At 42.2% G+C, this 22,137-nt stretch overlaps 1 long non-coding RNA gene across 1 annotated transcript; it reads left to right on the forward strand.

The window, feature by feature from the left end:
• Window positions 1-14,913: 14,913 nt before the first annotated feature.
• Window positions 14,914-16,298, forward strand: LOC133218126 (uncharacterized). Its single transcript, XR_009727059.1, has 2 exons — window positions 14,914-15,155; window positions 15,856-16,298. It is a non-coding gene; the product is annotated as an uncharacterized LOC133218126 (long non-coding RNA).
• The last annotated feature ends 5,839 nt before the right edge of the window (window positions 16,299-22,137 follow it).

A 22,137-nucleotide genomic window follows, 5' to 3' on the forward strand; every position in this document is an offset into this window, starting at 1 on the left:
GCACTACAGAATCACTGACTATAAAAACCGTGGCACATAAAATGCATTTCTGGTTAGTCAGAGTACACAGCCTGAATTTCTCACTACTTTCTATTGAATTTATGCCCAGTGACAAAGCTTCTGACATGGCATAAAACATTCCCACTACAAAGTTAATCTGTAAACGTTTTTTTTTAAACAAAGCTTCAGCCTTCGTAGTGAGCTCTCTTGATCAGAGCCCTGTATCCTGCAGGCACAGCAGTTATGATCCTCCATCACTGGCTGAAAAACCAGGTTTATCATATCATCAAACCACAGCTCAACTTGCCGCTAAGCCTTCACACAGTACAGTTGTCTGAAGTCTGGCTGCTGAAGAAAACATGGTTTGAGTTCCAATTTTTACCTCTTTAATCCCTGTTTTGTCCAGAAATCAATATTCAGCACTAAAATGCTCCATTCTCATAGACATGAGCTCCTTAAATAAATCAGGAGATAAATCTGTAACAGTTTTCAGACCTTTTATTGGATTTTTCCCCTGCAACTAGGCACATACAATTTTAAAATTGGAATTGAAACGAACAGTGATTGTTTTGTTACAGCAGTCTCTTATACGTTAGAATATCCCACAGCTCTGATGGATTAGAGCAGGAGCCAAAAGGAGGTTGAATAGTTTTATTCCTGTAATCCATACTCATTCTTTTGTCAAATTTCTGTTGGAAGTGCTTCCTTGGTACGTTATCTGGTCTCTACACTAATACTGCAAAGAAATTTCTCCAGAGTCTAAATTTCTTATTATTACAGCTTTTGCTTTATTTTACTTAGAGGACCATATATACACAGGCAATAGGCATTGCTAGGATTATTTGGTGAAACACTGGAAGAGGTTGCCCAGAGAGGCAGTAGACGCCCCATCCATGCAAACAGTCAAGGCCAAGTTGCATGGGTCTCTGAGCAACCTGATCTAGCTGAGATGTCTCTCCTCATTGCAGTTGGATTAGATGCCTTTTATATGGTCCCTCCTAACTCAAACTATTCTATGATTATAATTCACTGAAACACAGAGATTTCCAGTTCCACTGGCATCACACAGGCACCACCTCCCAGATTAATTGGATCAAAATTATTCCTTCCTCCTCTGAGCCCAGGCAGGACTCTGCCCATGCTCCATTTCATTCACTTCATGCACAACTGCTCTGTTTCATGTATGAATCACACACTGACAGTCTTTTTCCCCACCAATGGAGCTATTCCAGTGACAAGCATGACTTTCTTCAGTGTCCAAGACAATGAAATCAAACCAGAAGACCAAAGAAATCTCTATCTTTCATCAGCAAAAGCCAACAGCAGGTAGAATTATTTACCACAAACACTTTGTCTATGTGTTTAATTCTCTTGCACGCCTCCAGTACCCATTCACAACTCCAAGACTGACCACCTTTCGATTCTTACAACACATTAGCTGACCTTCACTCACCAGGCACACTTCACTGGTCACCACAGTACTCCTTCAAGACTGTGGTTGAAAGCTCAATAAAAGGCTTAACATGCAGCACCATTTCCCTGTGCAAGGAATGAATAATAAGGCTGCACATGTGGACAAATTAAAGCACACGAGGTGCCATCTAAGAACACTTCCAAAGGCACCTCACTGAACCTACAGAATCCGCTTGCTTCCTGGAGAAGATACTGAACACCAGTCTGAGCTTTTCCACATGTATAAGTCACTTATCAAATATGCATTTGCTAACATTGAGTTATCTGCTAGTAGCTGTTCTGCATACCCTTACATAGGGATGCTAGTCTGTGGCACAAAACCCCCTCATTTTTGACACAGAGATGAGCCCTTTGCAGCTATGATGCAATTTGGATATCTGTTAAGTCAGCTAGAAGTGGGTATTTGAAGTTTTGGAAGTCACACTGACACATTAACAATCCATGGAACACAGCCTCCTGGATATTACTCAACAAGAGAAGGACAAAACAAGAATCAGAAAAACACTGTCAGTAAAGCCATGTTGCTGTGGTCACTGGAGAACAGAAACACAGATGTCTGGGGGAATTCCTTCTCTTTTGCAGGTGTTTCTGGGTCAGAGTCCTGACCTGGATGCCAGCAGCATCCCAGAGCTTCCCCTGCAGAGAAAAGGAACTAGTATATTTGGTTGCTGCCATCTGAAAACAGAGAAGGATATGCTGAAGCACAGTATTTAAAGCCTTTCTCATCAGTTTTATTTGGCACCTGAGTTGTATAATTGAGGGTATCTTGCCAGAGCTGCATTGAAACTTAACCTCTGAAAGCATCACATTGCCAACTGAGCACCTGTACAGACAAAAGAAGCTTGGAGTCGTCTAAGGAAAATTGTACATAAGCACCATGGAGATTAGAGTAATATGTTGCTATTTGCATGTGTACTTTATTTATTGAAACAAGGATCTACAGGGCAGAACAAATGTATTGTGCACCAAAACCAGCTCAAAAAAACAGTCAGCAATTAGTTTTTTCAATAGTCCTTATGCTTTCTCTGTGACAATAAAGCCTTGTGAATATTGTGCCTCCTAGCAGATTGTAGTGCATCTCATCTGTAAATTCCCTAAAGCATCAGCATGAACCTCTGTGCGTGGTATTGCAACTATAATGGAGAATGTTCTGAATGTGCAAGTCTACCTTCAACCATCTGGAGTGCCTCTTTTAATAAATTTGTTTTCAGTCCCCTGGTAATTAGTTTAAGAGAGAAAGCTGATTTGTCTCGTGTTCAGAAGCCTGTCATTCTTCCATTTAATGACAACGTGAAAGATTAAAGACAAAGCAATACATAATTATACCCTGTATAATAATACAGAAAAATGCAAAGCTGCCACCTTGAAAGCCAAACGCACACAACAACAGAAAGCCAACCAGAAAAAGCAGCAACTTACATTTTTGAGCACTGTATTTGGTATAGAGAAAGGAGATGATACGCTTTTGCCCTCATTGGTGAGAAGCTCCAAAACAGACCTCAGCACAAAGTCATTCAGAGAAGAGCAAGACTATGATATCATCTTGTTTCAGGAAAATGGTCTTTAGATACATAGGATATAGTATCCTGAAGAAATCTTGACCAGCTATTAGCACTTCCAGAAGCATGAAGAGAACTCAAAGGTACACAGGCCTTGGAAACTCATCTAACTCATTGATACCTCTGGCCTTAATGTCGTAATTGAGTATCACAAATACAGCTATGAAGAGTAATTGTATAAGACTGCTAATTGCCCCAGAGGTCTATAGGGTTGTGGTTTGAAGGGTTTATGAACCAGAGAGAGATGTGGGGCTTTCGGGAGGTGTGTTGCTGTTATTGTGTTAATTTTAAATGCAGGCTTATATTGACAGATGTGCTCGGTGCTACTGCCCAGAACACTATCCTGGGCCTTGAGAAACAAATCTTGTGGTGACACGGCACCCCAGAGAGAACTGAGTCAAACAATGGGACTCATTTGACCTCATAGCAGCCTTCCAGTATCTGAAGAAGTCCTATAGGGATGCTAGGGAGGGACTCTTCATTAGGGACTGTAGTGATAAGACAAGGGGTAATGGGTTAAAACTGAAACAGGGGAAGTTTAGATTGGATATAAGGAGGACATTCTTTCCTGTGAGGGTGGTGAGGCACTGAAATGGGTTGCCCAGGGAGGTTGTGAATGCTCCATCCCTGGCAGTGTTCAAGGCCAGGTTGGACGAGGCCTTGGGTAATATGGTTTAGAGCGAGGTGTCCCTGCCCATGGCAGGGAGGTTGGAACTTGGTGATCTTAAGGTCCTTTCCAACCCTAATTATTCTATGATTCTATTTCCAGAACAACCTTATAGACACTTGGGCCAAAGAGCATGGCACTGAGTGGGTATATCACATCCCCTACCATGCACCAGCCTCTGGGAAAATCAAAAGGTACAATGGGCTGTTAAAAAATACACTGAGAGCAATGGGTGGTGGGACGTTCAAACATTGAGATACACACTTACCAAAGGCCACCTGGTTGGTCAACACCAGAGGATCTGCCAACAAGGCTGGTCCAGCCCAGTCGGAACATTTACATACTGTAGAAGGGAATAAAGTTCCTGTGGTGCACATGAAGAATTTGCTGGGGAAGACAGTCTGGGTTATTCCTGCTTCAGGTAAAGGCAAACCCACTCATGGGATCACTTTTGCTCAAGGACCCAGACATACTTGATGGGTAATGCAGGAAGATGGGGAAGTCCGATGTGTACCTCAAGGGGATTTGATTTTAGGGGAAAACAGCCAATGAACTCAACTGTATGTTATTGCTTGCTATGTAGCACTTTTACAGCCCACCAACTGGATGTCTTCAGGTCACCAGCAACTGGCCCTGCCTTCTCTCCAATCATCATCTCAACAAAGAATGAACTTTGACGAAACCAAATGAGCTCAGCAGTGACCAGATGAGTTCCATGATGGCATCAGAAGGCAACAATACAACACTGCACACAGCCTCTCCTGCTCTGAAAAAATGTTACAAGAGGTGGAGCCCAATATCATGGACAGGATGAACTCACAGCAGCTCCACAGGAATTGGTCCATGCACTAAGGAATGATCTCTCTCTCTCTTTGCGTGTGTGTGGATGTGGATGTGTATATGTATGTATACACACACACACACACACACATATATGAGACAAGAGCGTTGGTATACTGAAAAATGTGGGATCCCAGCATGACGGGAATGGTATGGAATAAGCGGTGGATACTGTCCTGGGTTCAGCAGTAGCAGTCATTTTTCTCCTTCTTAGTAGCTGGTGCAGTGCTGTGTTTTTGACTTTCAGCCTGGGAACAGCGCTGATAGCACTGATGGTTTTAGTTGCTGCTCAGTAATGTTTACTCTGACCAAGGACTTTGTGAGGCTCATGCTCTGCCAGGGAGGAGGGGAAGCCACGAGGAAGCAGAGACAGGACACCTGACCCAAACTGACCAAAGAGGTATTCCATACCACAGCACGTTATGCCCACTATATAAACTGGGTGCAGTTACCTCGAAGGGCTAGATCACTGCTTGGTCAGGCTGGGTATCAGTCAGCGGGTGGTGAGCGGTTGTATTCTCTTCCCTTGTTATTTCTTTTATCATTATTATTATTGGTGGCAGCAGTAGTCGTTTGTGTCATGCCTTAGTTACTGGACTGCTCTTATCTCAACCCATGGGAGTTGCATTCATTCGATTCTCCTCCCCATCCCTCCAGGAGCAGGGGGAGGAAGGTGGAGGGGGAGTGAGTGAGCTGCTGCGTGGTTCTGTTACCAGCTGGGCTTAAACCATGATAATTTCTTATTTGGATAGTTTGCACTCTCATAGAGAATGTTATTCCCCTTTGGAGATTTTTTCCAAACCACCAAACAGCCATTCACCAATAGCAATCTAATCCTCAAGTACAATTAATTGCAGATAATTATCAGTCAGCTGCCATAAAACCTAGGATCACCTGGACTAGATCCAGTAAAGACTTAGTTGCCTGCACACAAGTATATCACCACGTACTCTATCGAATTTAGGTCATCTCTTCTGCCATTAAATCTTCATTTCCTTTTAATGAAAACAATCTTCCTGATTACAGCAAGCATTCAAAGACCAGTCCCTTATTAGATTCTTTTTATAGTGATACAGCTTGACATAAACAGACCTTCACAGTGAAATGTCTTTTATGCTTCAATGGGAAGCCACAAGCACCAAGAAAACAAGACTAAAAAATTTCAACAGCTTTTTAAAAAAATAAGTCATTTAATAGTGAGGATTAAAATATTCTCCAATTCATCTTGCAGTGCCTCTCTTGGGGAGAAAGAGCAACTCTAAGTCAAACAATTATGTTTTTTCACTGTAAGAGACTGCTGTGAAATACTTGCAAACACTCTTAGCAGGATTCCAGGCCTGAATACTCCCTAAACCCACAAGCACATTACCTTGCAGAGGCAGAATAACCATTTAGGCGAGAAGAAGGATGTTTAGAGACTTTTGTTTCTCCAGATTGTATTAAATGAAAAAGCCTCTCCCAACCCTTTATGGGGCTGCCTGAAGAAATACTTCAAAGCTAACATATTTCCACCCACAACTCATATTTATAGTTTGGACTTATATAGATAATTTGGTTTATTGAGGGCTTTTTATGGGCCTTTTTGATGCAATACACTGAGATCTGAATAGGAGCTAGGGTGGTTTTATTTCAGTTTAACACTATGAAACATGCCTGAATACACATTGATTCAGTGACCCCTATGTGTCCCACAAGGTGGCTGGGGAAGAAAAAAATGCTTGAATAGCAAGCCATATATATCTATCTTCTTTTACAGAACCAGAATGCAGTCTAAAAACCATCCCTAAAAGTCAGTCTCATGGAGGCCTGAATCAGAGGCAATATTTCCAATAACTCCAGCAGTAACAAGATTAAACCTCTGTCTTACTAAGGAGAAACTCTAAAGCTAACGCTTGGAAGAACAAAGTACCACACGCCAAGGAGGCAATGAAATTCATTCTTTCAGAGCCGGTTTTCACAACCAGAGTTTATTAAAACAATGAAGGTGAGTTTATAATAATGGCAACAATAAATCCCATTTTAAATTAGAAAGCAATATGGAATGTATGAAATTAAAAGGTTGATGCCACTCCCCTAATTTTACTAGTCTCTGATCAATGAAAGTCACACGCAACATAAAATTGCTGTGCGGAGTCCATTAACTACCTCACTAATAATCAATGTCAGCACTATAAACAGACCTGATGCCAATGAGGGCATCAAAGTTACAAGAAATATCGGATCTGAGGGCTGGAGTACATCCTTTGTGCTTGTTGTAATCAAGATGTTCCATGGCAGAGTAGTACAGCTTGAAGACTTTAGGATGATCTATTTAAAATGACAAAAAATGAAGACTATGGGTCAAGAAAACATGGAAGAAAACTATAGATGGATCCCTTTTGATTGGTGTTAAACACTGAACTCTATCTAGTTTAAAACAATTGTAAACAGAGGAAAATGGTTTAAAGAAGGAGTTCAAAGGAAAAGCATTCAAGACCTGCTTTCGCATTCTGATATTACTGGGCTGCAGTTACTGCATGCCTGAATCAAAAACAAGGCACAACAGAGGCATTCAAAAAACAGCCCTGAGGAAACAAAATTTACTCTTAGATGCACTATAACCACAGTCCATCAAACGAGAAATCTTCCAGCTTTACAGTCATATAAAAGTGGGAAAAATATTAAAGCTTATCATTTTTTTCATACCTTCTGTAACTTTTCAAAACCTTGTTTCAGGCCAACTTCAGCTAGTACCATCCCTAGTCCCGAAGGTCTTCCTCAGTGCTTTACTGTAGTTAACTGCTGAAAGTCCACGAGCTTGTCCAGCGCACTGGAAGAACAGCTACCCATACCTAACGAGCGGTGTCCCTCAGGGATCGGTGTTGGAACCTGTCTTGTTTAACATCTTTGTCACTGACACAGACAGTGGGATTGAGTGCGCCCTCAGCAAGTTTGCTGACGACACCAAGCTGTGTGGCTCGGTTGATCCGCTGGAGGGAAGGAATGCCATCCAGAGGGACCTTGACACGCTTGTGAGGTGGGCTGATGCCAACCTCATGAAGTTTAACCATGCCAAGTGCAAGGTCCTGCACCTGGGTCAGAGCAATCCCAGGCACAGCTACAGGCTGGGCAGAGAAGAGATTCAGAGCAGCCCTGTGGAGAAGGACTTGGGGGTGCTGGTCGATGAGAAAATGAACATGAGCCAGCTTCAGTGTGCGCTTGCAGCCCAGAAAGCCAACCGTATCCTGGGCTGCATCAAAAGGAGTGTGACCAGCAGGATGAAGGAGGTGATCCTGCCCCTCTACTCTGCTCTCGTGAGACCTCACCTGGAGTATTGTGTGCAGTTCTGGTGTCTTCAACATAAAAAGGACATGGATCTGTTGGAACAAGTCCAGAGGAGGCCACGAGAATGATCAGGGGACTGGAGCACCTCCTGCATGAAGATCGGCTGAGAAAGTTGGGGCTGTTCAGCCTGGAGAAGAGAAGGCTGCGTGGAGACCTCATAGCAGCCTTCCAGTATCTGAAGGGGGCATATAGGGATGCTGGGGAGGGACTCTCCATTAGGGACCGTAGTGATAGGACAAGGGGTAATGGGTTAAAACTGAAACAGGGGAAGTTTAGACTGAATGATAAGGACCAAATTTTTTCCTGTGAGGGTGGTGAGGCACTGGAATGGGTTGCCCAAGGAGGTTGTGAATGCTTCATCCCTGGCAGTGTTCAAGGCCAGGTTGGATGAAGCCTTGGGTGACATGGTTTAGTGTGAGGTGTCCCTGCCCATGGCAGGGGGGTTGGAACTTGATGATCTTAAGGTCCTTTCCAAACCTAACTATTCTATTCTTTGATTTTCAAATATATTTCTAGGCTCTGTCAAATCAAAGCTATTTCCAATGGCGTTTGGGACTTACCCAAGCATCCATGGCTTGTCAAGGCACCAGTGTCTAGATGCATGGCTGGCTAGACAAGTAAAGATACTTCCACCACATAACCAGCTCTGAAGCCAGCTCCTGTTGCTATCTAACTGAACACATTGGACTCTCAGGCCACTGTACTTCATGCAATTCCAGCGCAATGATGTGGATGAAGAAAGCAAGACCAGCCAAGCCCTGTTTTACATGCCAGTCAGTCCCAGAGTCTATCCTCCAGTTCTACCAGCTGCTATGAAGGAGGATATACAGAGCTGACCCCCTTCAAGCTCTATAAAAAAAACTTCTCATGGACTTCAACAAGGCTCAGCCAGCATTAAATCTGTTAGAAACACCATGCCAGGGCTCTATTTTCTTCTTAATAATGAGTCTATTGCTCCCCTCCCTACCCCACTTCCCCAGGGAGGAAGCAATGAGGCTTGCAGAACAGCTGTGGCACAGATGTGCCAGCAGTGAGTCTGCAGAAGCGACCGCTCTATCACACATTCAACAGCAGGGTTACAGCTGCTTCCTGCCATGTGAGGCAGCAGTGGGGCTGGCTCTTCCCTACAGCCAAATTCAGTCATTCCCACCAACAGTTACCCTTCAGTCCCAGAACAGCATCTTTTTCCCCTTCCTTTCCTCACCCTTCTGCATCTCACACGCCAGCCACCCTATTCCTTTATAGGGCATCAATAGTTGTTCCCAAAATAAGAAAGGCAAACTCACAGCTGCAGATTTTCCAGACCATCTCCATCCTCTGACCACTCCCTTCTGCCACAGAACATATGCATCTCTTTTGCATCCCTGAAATCAAAGTCACTTCTACCAGCCTGACCCTCACTGTCTCCAAGCCCCTGCACTGGTGCCCGGTAATATCACAATGCAAATCAGGCCCTGGAATTGAGGAGGGCAGTGGTACTTGTAGATAGAAAGGACATTGTTAGTAATACAAAGGTCAATGCAAGAACATTTTCTCTTCCCATTTCAGCTCATTACTTTCATATTTTTGCAGCAACAATAACTTGTCCAGAAAAGGGACAAAGTGGTTTTAGATACCTTCTAATAAGATACTAATATACAGATTTAAAAAAGGAAAGGAAATACAGCATAAAGTTTCCCAAAGGAATCTCAGATCATTGATTTAACAATCTTGGAACAATAACTTGGACTCCAGCTTCTTTCTTTTTCTTCCGCTTGCCTTATTTAGATGCCTACACACAACCAAAGAGCACTCCTGCCCTTGCAGCTCCTCAGACAGGCTTATGCAATTTCTCTGTTATTGGCTGTCTATGCTAATAAATACTCCTGCTGTCATCACCTGCATTTCCTTCTCCCTCTGTTACCACTTTCATGATCCAATAAAGTTTCTTAGAACTTAACTGCTGTATTTATCTTCATGAAAACGCCAGCATGTTTTGACAGAGATTTCATCTCCTTCTGATCAGGCAATGAAAGACGAGTTATTGTTTTACTCTGCAGAGATACAATCAACATAACAGGCGAGTCACACTTACAACATTAAAGCACTGTAATTATAGAGCACTCACACTTCACCATGAACTGATGAGGAGTTTATTTTCCAGAGATTTCAACTGTTGTTTTGGTTTGGGTTGGTTTTGGGTTTGGTTTTTGTTGCTGGGGGGTTAGGCAAAACTAAAGAAAGGTAGGCAGAGGTAGAAACTGCTCTTCATATGAAAGAGTGTAATAGAAAATACAGTATTCAAAGTTGCCATAGGTATTGTTCCAGTTGTATTAGACCAAGTACTTGGTCCATGGTGCAAATGTGCTGCCAGATGGTACGAAAGCCCCTGCTGCAGAGCACAGACTCCCTCCTTTCTAGTTACTGGCACATAGCCCTCAAACCTGCCCCACTTCCACCTTAAACAGAAGTATAATATGAGCAATAGACAATACACACCATAGCAATACTATTTACACTGTATTAGACTAATTTCATCTGCATTAGAGATCCTTTTCCTCCTCCAGTCTTTTTTCATTCTTAATTAACTCATTGTTGCAAATACACATTCACTCTTATTTAAATCTTCCTTAGTTTGTTGTCTCAACCACCCTCTGTATCTCTGTAGCAGCACCCCAGGAGCTCCAACATCATTCAACTCGGTTTGATCTCTATTGAAGGCACAATCACAGCTGAACAACAGGCACTTGCGAGTCTTTTTACCAGCACTGGGCTGCAGGGATTGATATTGATCTGACTGCTCTCTGTACGTGAATGTCTGGAGCAAAACCTCAGTGCCTTTTAACCAGCCACATCTAGCTGTGCCAAACAGAAACACAGAGCAGATATTCAAGAGCTTCAGCAAAAGGGAGTCCAACCCAGGTGTATTGGGTCCCTCTTGTCTCTCCCTACCATCACATATTACAAAGTTAACTTATTTTTATGCACTGTATGCACAGAGCACTTACATTTTCTCTTTGCTCACTGATGCTGAATACTATGGGAAGTTTCAGTGGGCTGGGCAATATGCTTGAACCATTAGCACACCAAATCAGGAAGTCCAGTCCAGTCTAAGCAGGAAGAGCTCATTAAAAGACTGGGGTTGGAAAGGACACAAGAAAGGGCCTAGAAAGATATTTTCATTATTATGGCAGATATGTTTTATAGTCTGGTATGAATGAGCTACTCTGTGAGGGAAGAATCACAGAGTGGTTTGGGTTGGAAAGGACCTTAAGATCATTTAGTTCCAACCCCCCTGCCATGAGCAAGGACACCTCCCACTAGACCAGGTTGCTGAAATAGTTTCTAACTGGTTACATGACACAGCAGGAGTGGCTATGCATCCCCGCACATCCATGTGACAGCAGCATCTCCCCTACTTATCTGTGCCTTGCTTTCCCTTTAAGCAAGTTATAACTGGGTAAGAGACAGTAATTTCTTTCTCTAGGGAGAGTGTTGGGAAATGGATGTTTGCAAAGCACTAACAGAGCTTAAGATGAAAGGTCTTCTTGTAAAGAAAAGTGCTGGTGATCAGAGCCCAGGAGGAGATAAGCTGAAGAGCAACCCTGCTGCGTTAATGGGACCCCAGGGAGTCTATTAAAGAACCTCACAATTAAACAAATTCATCACCCTTCCATCTCATGCCACTTATTTACTTTAATGCAATGCATAAGGAAGAGCAAGGAGAAGACAGGAAACAAGGAACAGCTCTGATAAATGTTTCCTTTCAAGCCCCATCAACCCCAGGGAAGCAGGTAATATTTCTCATAGGCCACATTACTTACCAATACATCCAATACCTTAACTGCCAGCTTGTAATTGAGGTGGAAAAGCACACAGCTGGCAACCAACGAGCATGTCTGCATCTGTATCAGAAACCAAGGCAGGTGAAATCCATCACCCCATCACAGGAACCCACCCAGAGCTTCCTGCACAGCACAAACCTGTGAGTGCCCAAAAAGGAGAGGAGAATCTAGTTCCATGCCCTAAGGATAGCACAGCTTGAGTTAACAGAACTAACAGCAGGAAAGGGCAAGGGCTGATGTAGTGGTTTCATGCTGCTTACAAAGCCATCAGCCATCCCTTGCTGTTACCCTGACAGAGCGACTCTCCCCATAGCCCCCACCTTAGCTGTGACACCAGGCAGCTGCGGGTGTATGGTGTCATACGAGTGAGGAGGCTGAACTGGGAACCAGTCACTGCCTGGTTTATTATCCTGACCACAAAGAGAGAATTAAGTTCTTACCTCCATTTTTATCTATTTATTATTTCTCAAAACCTTCACAAACAGAAGCTAATGGGGAGCCTACACTTCCTAAAACAGCTCAGGTCACAGGGTGAAAGAAAAGCAAAGAGATGGTGGATAAAATAGCACAGCAAAAGCCATAGAGAATTAAACTATACATACACTTCAGCTGCAGACCCATCCCTGCCAGTCTTTGCCCTCAAGAAAAAGCCAACCAGCAGCCCAATGGTTATATCTGTAGCATTGTTCCCTCTTTCCTGAGACAGTAGTAAATTCAATCATAAAATATTAATATACAGTTTATTTTGTGGAGTCTAAAGCCAAACAACAGCTATACATCCTGGTCCCTGAATTACCCGGGCCACCAAACCGCACGCAGCCTTCCCCAGAGACTGGTCAAACAACAAGGAGCACGGGCACACACATCAGCAAGGCAGCAAGCACTACATCAACTTCCAACACATTAGAAATTACTTGATTTCCATAAAATTGAAAAGAATAAGAAAAGCAACACCAACCTCTTCCAAACTGCGTGGATTTTGACCTTTCTACTCCCTCCAGGACACCAGCTACCTCTCTGTCGGCCTAGAAGACTTTTAAATCAGCTGCTGGGAATTAGGGCTAATGACTGACTTCTGGCTTTCCCCCTGCCAGCAGGTCTGGCATACAAGTTAAAGTGCCAGAGCACCAAGCTTGAATAGCGAATGTTTTCTGTCTCAGAGACTTATTTGTATTGCTGTGATTTGGCTTTTATTCCCTGGATTAAAAGGTCTATTTCAGAGGTCTCGTCCTTTACATTTACTGCTTCCATGTGTTTGAATTCATTTTATTAAATTCACTCTGCCATTTATGGTCCCTCTCAGAAATGAGGCTTTTAGATTGGGAAGGAAACTGCTAGGCTGAGATGACACAAACTGAAGGGTCACTGCACTGTACTGAGGCAGCAGTGGCAACAACTTCATCAAAGTCTAATGCTGTTCTCTGTCTTTACCAATAAAGAGGAGGAACTATGGGTTAAAGTAATAAGTATTCACAGACTTCTTGCTAACACAGACCATTGCCTTCTAAAGCACCCATTTCCTCTAAAAGAAGAGGAAGAATAGCATCATTACTGGCAAAGCAGTATCAAAGGAATTAAGGTATTTGGCATGGGAGACGCACTGCTACTTCAATTTGGTTTTGACATCCACACAAACGTGTCCGGTAAGAAATGAAGCAGGCATAAAACGGCACAGTGCTTTCTTGAATAAAAACTTATGACAAAGATGGAATTTAGGTTTCCATTTCTTTTGTCAGGCTATCAGGGCTGTTAGCTTTCCCAGGCGTCAATCACTGGGAGCTGAAATCATTAGAAACAGTTCCACTGAAAGCCTACAGCAGGCTCACCAAGATGTGAGTGAGGGCAGAGTCTGTCCTGAAGCAAATGGCATTTGCTTGAAATTGTTCCGAGTTACAAGGTTCATTATAACTTTTAAAGCACTTCTACAGTTATGACAAAAAAGAAAAAGCCACAATAAAAAGCTGAAGTCTTACAGTAGGCTTTGCCTTTTTATTTCACAGAATTAAAGCAGGTCTCGTTTGCTGCTTCTTGGAGCAGAAAATGACATTTAAATCAAACTTCTCACTGGAAAAGCTTCACAATTTTTGCCTTGTTGAGAAATCACTTTTAGCAAGTTTTTGTTCAACAACAGAAGAAGAAAACCACCCTGAAATCTATAGGAAATATTCGGGGAAATAATTTTGCTGTACAAAATACATTACAATAACAAGTTAAAACCACAATAAACTGCTAAACTACCAGCCTGGCCATCCAGCAAGTTTGTAAGATCCTTTGCACACTGTAGTTTGGAAACCAGACTTATGATTATCACTGTACTCCTGTAACATCATGACTTGTTCACATATATTACAGTAAGGAACCTGATGGCTTTTCCTAGAATTCATCTTTAAATGATGACTTCTTTTTTTCTGATTATTGAAAATTCCAGCCATTTCTGTGCACAGATTTGTTTTCCATTATTTGATGACATGGACATTTCCCTGACATGGCTTTGTAAACCTGTGATCCTTTCAGAAAGGGACGTGTTGAGTAGAGCGATACTGAGCTATGGCACAGTGCAAAATCCAAGGTGTTCGTATTAAAGACAAGTTTCCCAAGCTATTTTAAATGCTTAGATTTGTTATTCAGAACATTTTGCTTCCAGTCCTGGATAAAGCATTGAAGAATGCAAGGTGTAAAGGTATCTGAGAATCTACAGTAACAATCGTGTGCAACACTGTCATGAATACATAAAGGCAAGCCAAGTAGTGGAAAAACATTCCTAAGTGTTTCATATCTCATATTGTGTTTGAACTAATGGAAGATGCTGTGGTAAGTACAGCTTGCTTTTCTCCTGCATGCTGATGGCTGTATCAAAAGGATTTTTCTTGCTGAATAGGTTATATTTTGCCTATTTTAAGCAAGCATTTACATTTATGTTAGATATTTTTAAGTGATTACCTTATAAGACCATGTAACTCGCTTCAGCTTTTGCCTTGACTGTATAAATCTGCACTTACATTAATTTAAGTGGAAAAGATTCTGACTTGAGACAAACAGGGTAAAATTTCTGTCAGCTGAACCATCTAAACTGTAACCTTAAAAGCTACATATTATTTAGCCTGTCATTTCTGTTTACTTTAGTGGGGAAAGATTCTTTGCTCTTTAATCCCATTAGCCCTGCTGAAATAGCTGGCTGGAGCCTGCACCATGTGGAACCAGTCAGAGCTAAATGAGCAGCTCCACCGGTGATGCTCAGTTGAGCAACCCATTGGATGTGCTGGAATACAATGCTGATCTTTAATTACTCACACTGAAAACAGGGAAGGAAAGTATGAGTGGTTTCCATTGACCTCTCCCTCATCTGCAAACTCAGGACTGGCTGCTAGAATAAACATCCTTTCCCAGGATGTGTGTGCCTGTACCTCAGTGGGGTCACTGACTGAAAGGACTTGCTGACAGAGAAGATGGTGCTGGATCCATGGGTTGGTGATCCTATTTCACTTTGTTTTCTTTCCTTTCTCCTTTTCTTCCTCTACTTTGGATCTAGGCCCACAAAGATGATCAGATAGCAGCATCTCTCCTATAAGGAAAGGCTGAGAGAGTTGGAGTTGTTCAGCCTGAAGAGAATGCTCTGGGGAGACCTTACTGTGGCCTTTCAGTTCTTAAAGGGGGTCAACCAGAAAGATGGGAAGAGAAATGCAACAGGGCCTGATGCAACAGGACAAGGGAATATTCAGGCTGGATGAGAGGAAGAAATTCTTTACGATGAGGGCAGTAAAACACTGGCACAGGTTGCCCAGAGGGGAGGTGGATGCTCCATCCCTAAAGACATTAAAGGCCAGGCTGGATGTGATTCTGGGCAACCTGATCTAGTTGAATATCTCCCTGTTCATTGCAGGGGGGTTGGAACTAAATGACCTTTAAGGTCCCTTCCAACCCAAACTATTCTATGATGCTATGATTCTGTGTTGGTCACCAGCACATGTGACTAGCAGGAGTGTCCTGAATAGTACCCTGGGGAATCAGGATGGAACTGGGGAGCAGAGGCAAGCACAGGTTTGAAGGAGGAAGGTCCATGCAAGGGGCTGAGGGGCAGTGCACTCTGCATGGTGTTGGAGAAGGTATGATGACACATGAGCAATGTGTTCCGAAGAACAACAACATGCTTTTTATTCTTTCTCCTCAGGCTTCCAAGATTTTCAAACGAGCTGTAAAACCAATCTTCTCCATTTCACTAAATCATTTATCTTCCTCTTGTCTATTTTTACCTTCTAAACTACACATGAGGATAAAACTCCCAAGCTGGTGCTGAAAAAGAAACAGCAGCAGAGTGGAGGAAGGACTGATGCTGCATCCAGAGCCTGTGTTCTGCTGCTCCTGTGCCCAGTATGTGAATTAACCTCTGTGATATGGATAGTCACACCATTAACTCACATGCCACAGCCCAACACTTCTCATTTTTTCCATTTCAGGGTCCTTATCCCATCATTATGATTTAGGTTCCAGTTGCCTTATGGTATTTTTCCAGTCAGCTTAGTGATGAATTGCCCACTTCATCACTAATCCCAGTATGAGATCTAGCACATTAATCAGTCTATTTAGCAAGCCTAATAAACAGCATATCTTTGATTTTCTCTATTGTATTTTCTAATTAATTCACTGTGCACATTTAATGAAATGTTTTAGAAGGAAACAGGTATTGACTGCCAGCTCTTCTTCCCCTGTAAAATCCAGGCTCTGTTGCTTGTATCTGAAATAATGTTAACATGCTGAAAAACAACACAGTAATGCATTGGACAGAAGTGTTTATATTGAGAGATTAAATATATTCCAGTTTAGCCATAAGATTTTCAACTTCTTTTTCACTTCCACTCATCTCTCATTTTATGAGCACATAGATCGTTTTGGCGCAATGCATGACTGAACTGATTTCATGACTGCATTGTCTCAAAATTAGCTTCTCTATATTGCCAAGTAAGGAACATTGGCCTATGTACAACTGGATTTCCTTTCGCTCTCCCCTCTGCAATGTGTAATGAATCCCTACTTTGTTGTCAGTCATCATCAGATATTGGAACAACTTTAAGAAGTGAGGAAAAAGATTGCAGCTTGTTAGGTTTTAATAGGCTAACACTCCTTTGGGAGTGGTTGAAACTGTTTATTTTGGTTTTCCACAATCCCGTTTGGCTTCCCTAAATGGATATGGTGTATTTCTCCTTATGCCCAGCTGATGGAGCTCCAAAGCCTGCTTTTACAAATGCTGAGCCATTGGAAACCCTAAATCTAAGGCCTAGGCATTCTGCCTGCATGGCACAGTCCTATGGGGCCATGGTGGGAGACAATGTGGGCGTCTCTCAATGAGGCTCCTCATGGCCAGTTTGTCCCTTTAGTTGTGTCCATGAGCACACAAGCAGCAAATGCTTCTGCTGAGCAGGTGGCAGGGACATCCATGGATTATGCCATCAATAACCATCAACTAGGAGCAATTTTATAGTTAACATCACAAGTAGCCATGCTAGTAAAGCTTCATTTGATATGTATGCCCTCTTTCACCTGAGCTATGCCCCATGTGCCTCTTTGCCAAGTAAGAATCATCTATATGGGGCTCAGATAAACCTAGGTGGGAGGAGTTTTCAGAAAAAGATAATAATCATTTTGGAAAACATGTTTTTGAAGAAATAAGTGGTTTAAGAGTAAAAGGATTGTAAGAGACCAGATTGGGGAAGTAAATATTGCGTGAAACATAAATGCCTTCACTACTTTTTAATGAGAGAGTAGACACTTGATTAGAACAGATGCAACATTAGCGCTTCCTTCCTCTTTTTAGCAGCAACTACCACCTGTGAAATGTTTTCTTTGGACTGCAGGAGAATCTGCTCAGTAAATATGGGCAAAAAGAAAGTCTTTAACAAATTACTGCTAGCAAATATCTAGGAAAAGGTCTGAGCCTGTGCAAAGAAGGCTCAATGATCCTTATAGTTCAAATGAACATACTTCAACGTTAACAGCGTTAAATGGGATGTTAAAGGGACTAAAGCTCTCCCTGACAGAAAGAACCATGTCTGAAACTAAGGGTAACCCTACTTTTAGTTCAGCAGCTGACTTATCTCAGACACAAACCATTTCTCCTGTGACAGACGATATATGTGAGCAAGCACTGACGATGGTCGCAAGGCAAATAATGGATGACTTCACACCTACTGCCCAAACTCCAGATTTATCCCACAGCTTTGGTCAGGGTGCCAGGCTGAGAGGTGCTGTAAATCTGCACAGCTGCAGAAGAGCCTACATAGAAAACTTAAATAAGCTAAAAAGCTTGGCCAATTAGTCATTAAATAAGTTTCCATAGAGTAGGAAAAGAGTAAGATGAGGTATTAGTTTGAAACAGGTTTGATCTACATGCATACACATTGCTGACAGGGAATAAGGTGGCACAGAACTAATAAAAAGGAAAATACTAAGCTAGGAATGAGAAAGGAAATGGGCAAAAATGGTTTTAATGTAATAAGGTCTATCACGCAGAGTTGAAAACTAAGGCTGTGAAAAGCCAATTAGTACATCGAGTATGAAAAGCACACAAATTAAATGTAAGGAAGATCAAAGAGAGCTGAAATGTGGATGTTCCCAGCATGCAGACGTAAAGGCATTTCAGTTGAGTATATAAGAAAATGTTTTTTAAAAGAAACTAAATGCAGTGATAATTCACTAAAAACAAGCCAGTAATGGGCAAACGACAGCTTGTGAACTGAAAGAATAAAAAGCCAAATCTTTATATTGTATCTAACACTGATAAGACACATTCAAGTTGTGTTTATGATCTCCTGTGCCGTAAACATCACAACTTAGAAAGCCGAGTTGTTACTCAACACACGTTTTTATTTCATCTCTTCTGTTCTTGGACTGGTAATGAGCAAAAAGATGGATTCTGGTATAGTTCCATATTACTAGAACAAGAAAAAGTCCACCATTAACATTCATATTTAAAATCGTTAACAATTGTCTCGAAAATAGCCTCTCCTATTAAACAACTTGGATGCTCGTTCTGGTGTGAACACATTGAGAACTGCTTCAATAGAAATATTGAATTCATAAGTGGGTTTTCTGCATTTAGAGTGATCACCCGCTGGCTTTTATTCAAAGGAGATCAAACAGAAAGAGGTTTTTTGCTGTCCTCTTACATCTGGGTAAAGGAAACTATTAGGCAGTATGGGATGCTTTCAGAATATTACAGTTGGAAACAAAAAGTTGCTTGATTCTCTAGCAATTATTGTTAACATCAGTCTTAAAATCTCCATATATCATGAGAAAATATAGTGGCAGACTATTTGCATTGAGATATGAGAACCCTGAATTAAGGAATATGGGTCCTTCCTGTAGAGTAAATGAACCGGGTCAGTGACAGCTCTTGCCACAGCTCTGCTTCCGATGGGAATGTAAGGGCTAATCTCTGCAAGCAGCCTGGCACACGGTGTCAGTCTGTTGGGTAATATTGGCATAAGAGCCTTCTGGGAACAGTTACGAAAGAACTCTGAATCGACAAAACAGACAAATTCCTGCACTAGTTGTTTTCTGTAATCAGAGCCTAAAGCTTGCCTATTACTCCATCTGCTGAAGTCTTGGTGGAACAATTATGCAGAGAAACCATCCAAGTAATCACAGTAAGGAAACTACCCTAGAAACTCCCACACCCCCCCCCCTTTCTTGTTATTCCTCTCTCTTTTTCCCCTCTTCTTTTTTGCATTGATGCATTCTACTTTTAAATGGTTCAGAAAGATTTTTATGTAGCATAAGTTTTGAATAGTTTCAAGCTACTTTTAGAAATTGATGTGTTTAATATCATAGAATCATAGAATAGTTAGGGTTGGAAAGGACCTTAAGTTCATCAAGTTCCAACCCCCCTGCCATGGGCAGGGACACCTCACTCTAAACCATATCACCCAAGGCCTCATCCAACCTGGCCTTGAACACTGCCAGGGATGGAGCATTCACAACCTCCCTGGGCAACCCATTCCAGTGCCTCACCACCCTAACAGGAAAGAACTTCCTCCTTAGATCCAATCTAAACTTCCCCTGTTTAAGTTTTAACCCATTACCCCTTGTCCTATCACTACAGTCCCTAATGAAGAGTCCATCCCCAGCATCCCTATAGGCCCCCTTCAGATACTGGAAGGCTGCTATGAGGTCTCCACGCAGCCTTCTCTTCTCCAGGTTGAACAGCCCCAACTTTCTCAGCCTGTCTTCATATGGGAGGTGCTCCAGCCCCTGATCATTCTTGTGGCCTCCTCTGGACTTGTTCCAACAGTTCCATGCCCTTTTTATGTTGAGGACACCAGAACTGCACACAATACTCCAGGTGAGGTCTCACGAGAACAGAATAAAGGAGCAGGATCACCTCAGATCAGAAATGTAAGTACTGGAATGTGGAAATTACATTAAGGAGTCAGATCCTGTCTCTTAAGCACTGGGGAAAAGTTTAAGGATTAAATCAAGTATAAGTTACTTCAAACTAATGTCACATCAACATCCAGGATTCTCATTGATCCTTAAGGTCATATTTTAGTTCGGCCATTATGCCAAATGCTCTGCAATGTATGTGGAAAATGTGGTATGTCTGTTCTTCAGGTGAGGATTTGCACTTTATAACATTTCTAGTTAGAGAATAGCTTTGCAATGCTTATTCATGGTACTATAAATACTGAACAGCTAATAGACCTAAGCACACTTTGTGGATGTAACCACTAACAGTGATTTTGCTTCTAGAAGTGTCTCAGGAGTTGCTCCAGCATGGAGTGACCTGACTCTACTCTGGTTATGTGCTTACTCCACCAATTATGAGTGCCTTGACCCCTCTCTGGGAGCAGATATCACATTAAGATCACACTAATCAGAGCTGATCTATCCTCACTCTGATACACTAGGAATTGGTTTTCTATCTTGGCTCAAAGCTCACATCACAAAACACGACGAGAGTCAGAAAGCCTCGGGTGGTTGTTTTGCATAACTGTAGGGTCATGATATGCTGAATATTGTACTTCCAAATGCAAGCAGCTCCATGAAGAAGCCTTGAATGAGTTAATTCTGGCTTTGAGCTAGAAATGACATAGCTGCAGGTTAATGGAGACCTGAACAGATCAGCAGCCTTCCTGCAATGCAGCCTTCAAAGCAAACTCATGTTCGAAGTCGCATACAGACCAACCTTGGGTGGCTGTGAAATGCCATATAGGTATACACATGCTAGCCACCCATTTCTGAAACCTTGAGTATTTGATTTTTCAGCTTCTTAAGTGTTTTTTTTAAAGCTGCCAATTACAGACCACGTTTAAGTTCCTCCCCATATGCCTTATAATTTATCCAGTGCGTAAAAGATACATTTCAAACTCTTTTTCTGTGACTGGCTCTTTAACCCACTAAAACCCAACACTACTCACAACACCATTGAGATCTTTGTCAATTTTCTGAAGAATTTACATATATATGTGTGTGTGTAAAAATATGTATATTATATATACACACAGATATACGTATATATATTCATATACATGCTTACAAATGGTTTGTGGATAGAATAAATTCCCTTTCCTCCCGGAAGTCCATTTTCCTGACTGAACATTCAGACAAGTACCATTTTTCCTACACTCAGTATTAAACTCACTCTGTTTTACAGAGCAAATAAACCCCTACCAGATGGCTAGCCAAGGCTATTACAGGCTGTCATTACTTTCCACACCCACCTGTCCCTGCAGATTCACATCTATGACTGGAGAGCTGATTTTCCTCATGTGCTTTTCCATAGCAGCCTTGCCAGTGAACAGATGATGCCTTGCAGTTATCTTCAGCTCCTCCCCAAATGCTCTGCTAACATTCAGTGGGGTGGCTTTGCTCAGAGAAGGAAATGTTAAGTTATGAAGATGCATTCCCATTCAGAGCAAAATGCTGTGTGATAGAGTGGAGTATTCCAACTAAAACTTGAAGAAAAATCAAATTTTTGTCCAAAACTAAGCATGCACCAGGGCCATGGGTATCACACTTCTACAGTCAAGTAAAGGCCCCCCCTACACTGACTTATGCTATGTGGTGTTCACTTAAGAAATGGACACACAGCTGTAACCAGGCTCTCAGGGATTTCTTCCTCATTTCCAGTTCCTTCCTTCTCCCCCCATTACCTTGCAGCACACGCACTTCCAACATGTGGAGGAAAGCCCTCAGGCTTGATGGGAACAGACACGACACTCCAAGCTCTGATTAGTAGCTCTCCTGACTCCCTTTTCATCTCCCAATCTGATCAGTGCACTGATGTGCCTCCAGCTCTGAAGGCACAGACTGTGCCATGGTCAGCTAATGGGTGTTAATGTAGAGTGCACGGGAGTACCTGAAGGCACACGGCAGCTGATTTGAGTTAGCATGTTGGTCATCAATAAAAGAGGCCCATTCCAAATCATGTCACATTTGCTAGGGCTGTGTTCCCAGG

Source organism: Neopsephotus bourkii, unplaced genomic scaffold (assembly GCF_033783945.1).
Source record: "Neopsephotus bourkii isolate Nb327-2 ecotype Australia unplaced genomic scaffold, CSIRO-AGI_Nbou_v1 NB_1189, whole genome shotgun sequence".
NCBI lineage: Eukaryota > Metazoa > Chordata > Aves > Psittaciformes > Psittacidae > Neopsephotus > Neopsephotus bourkii.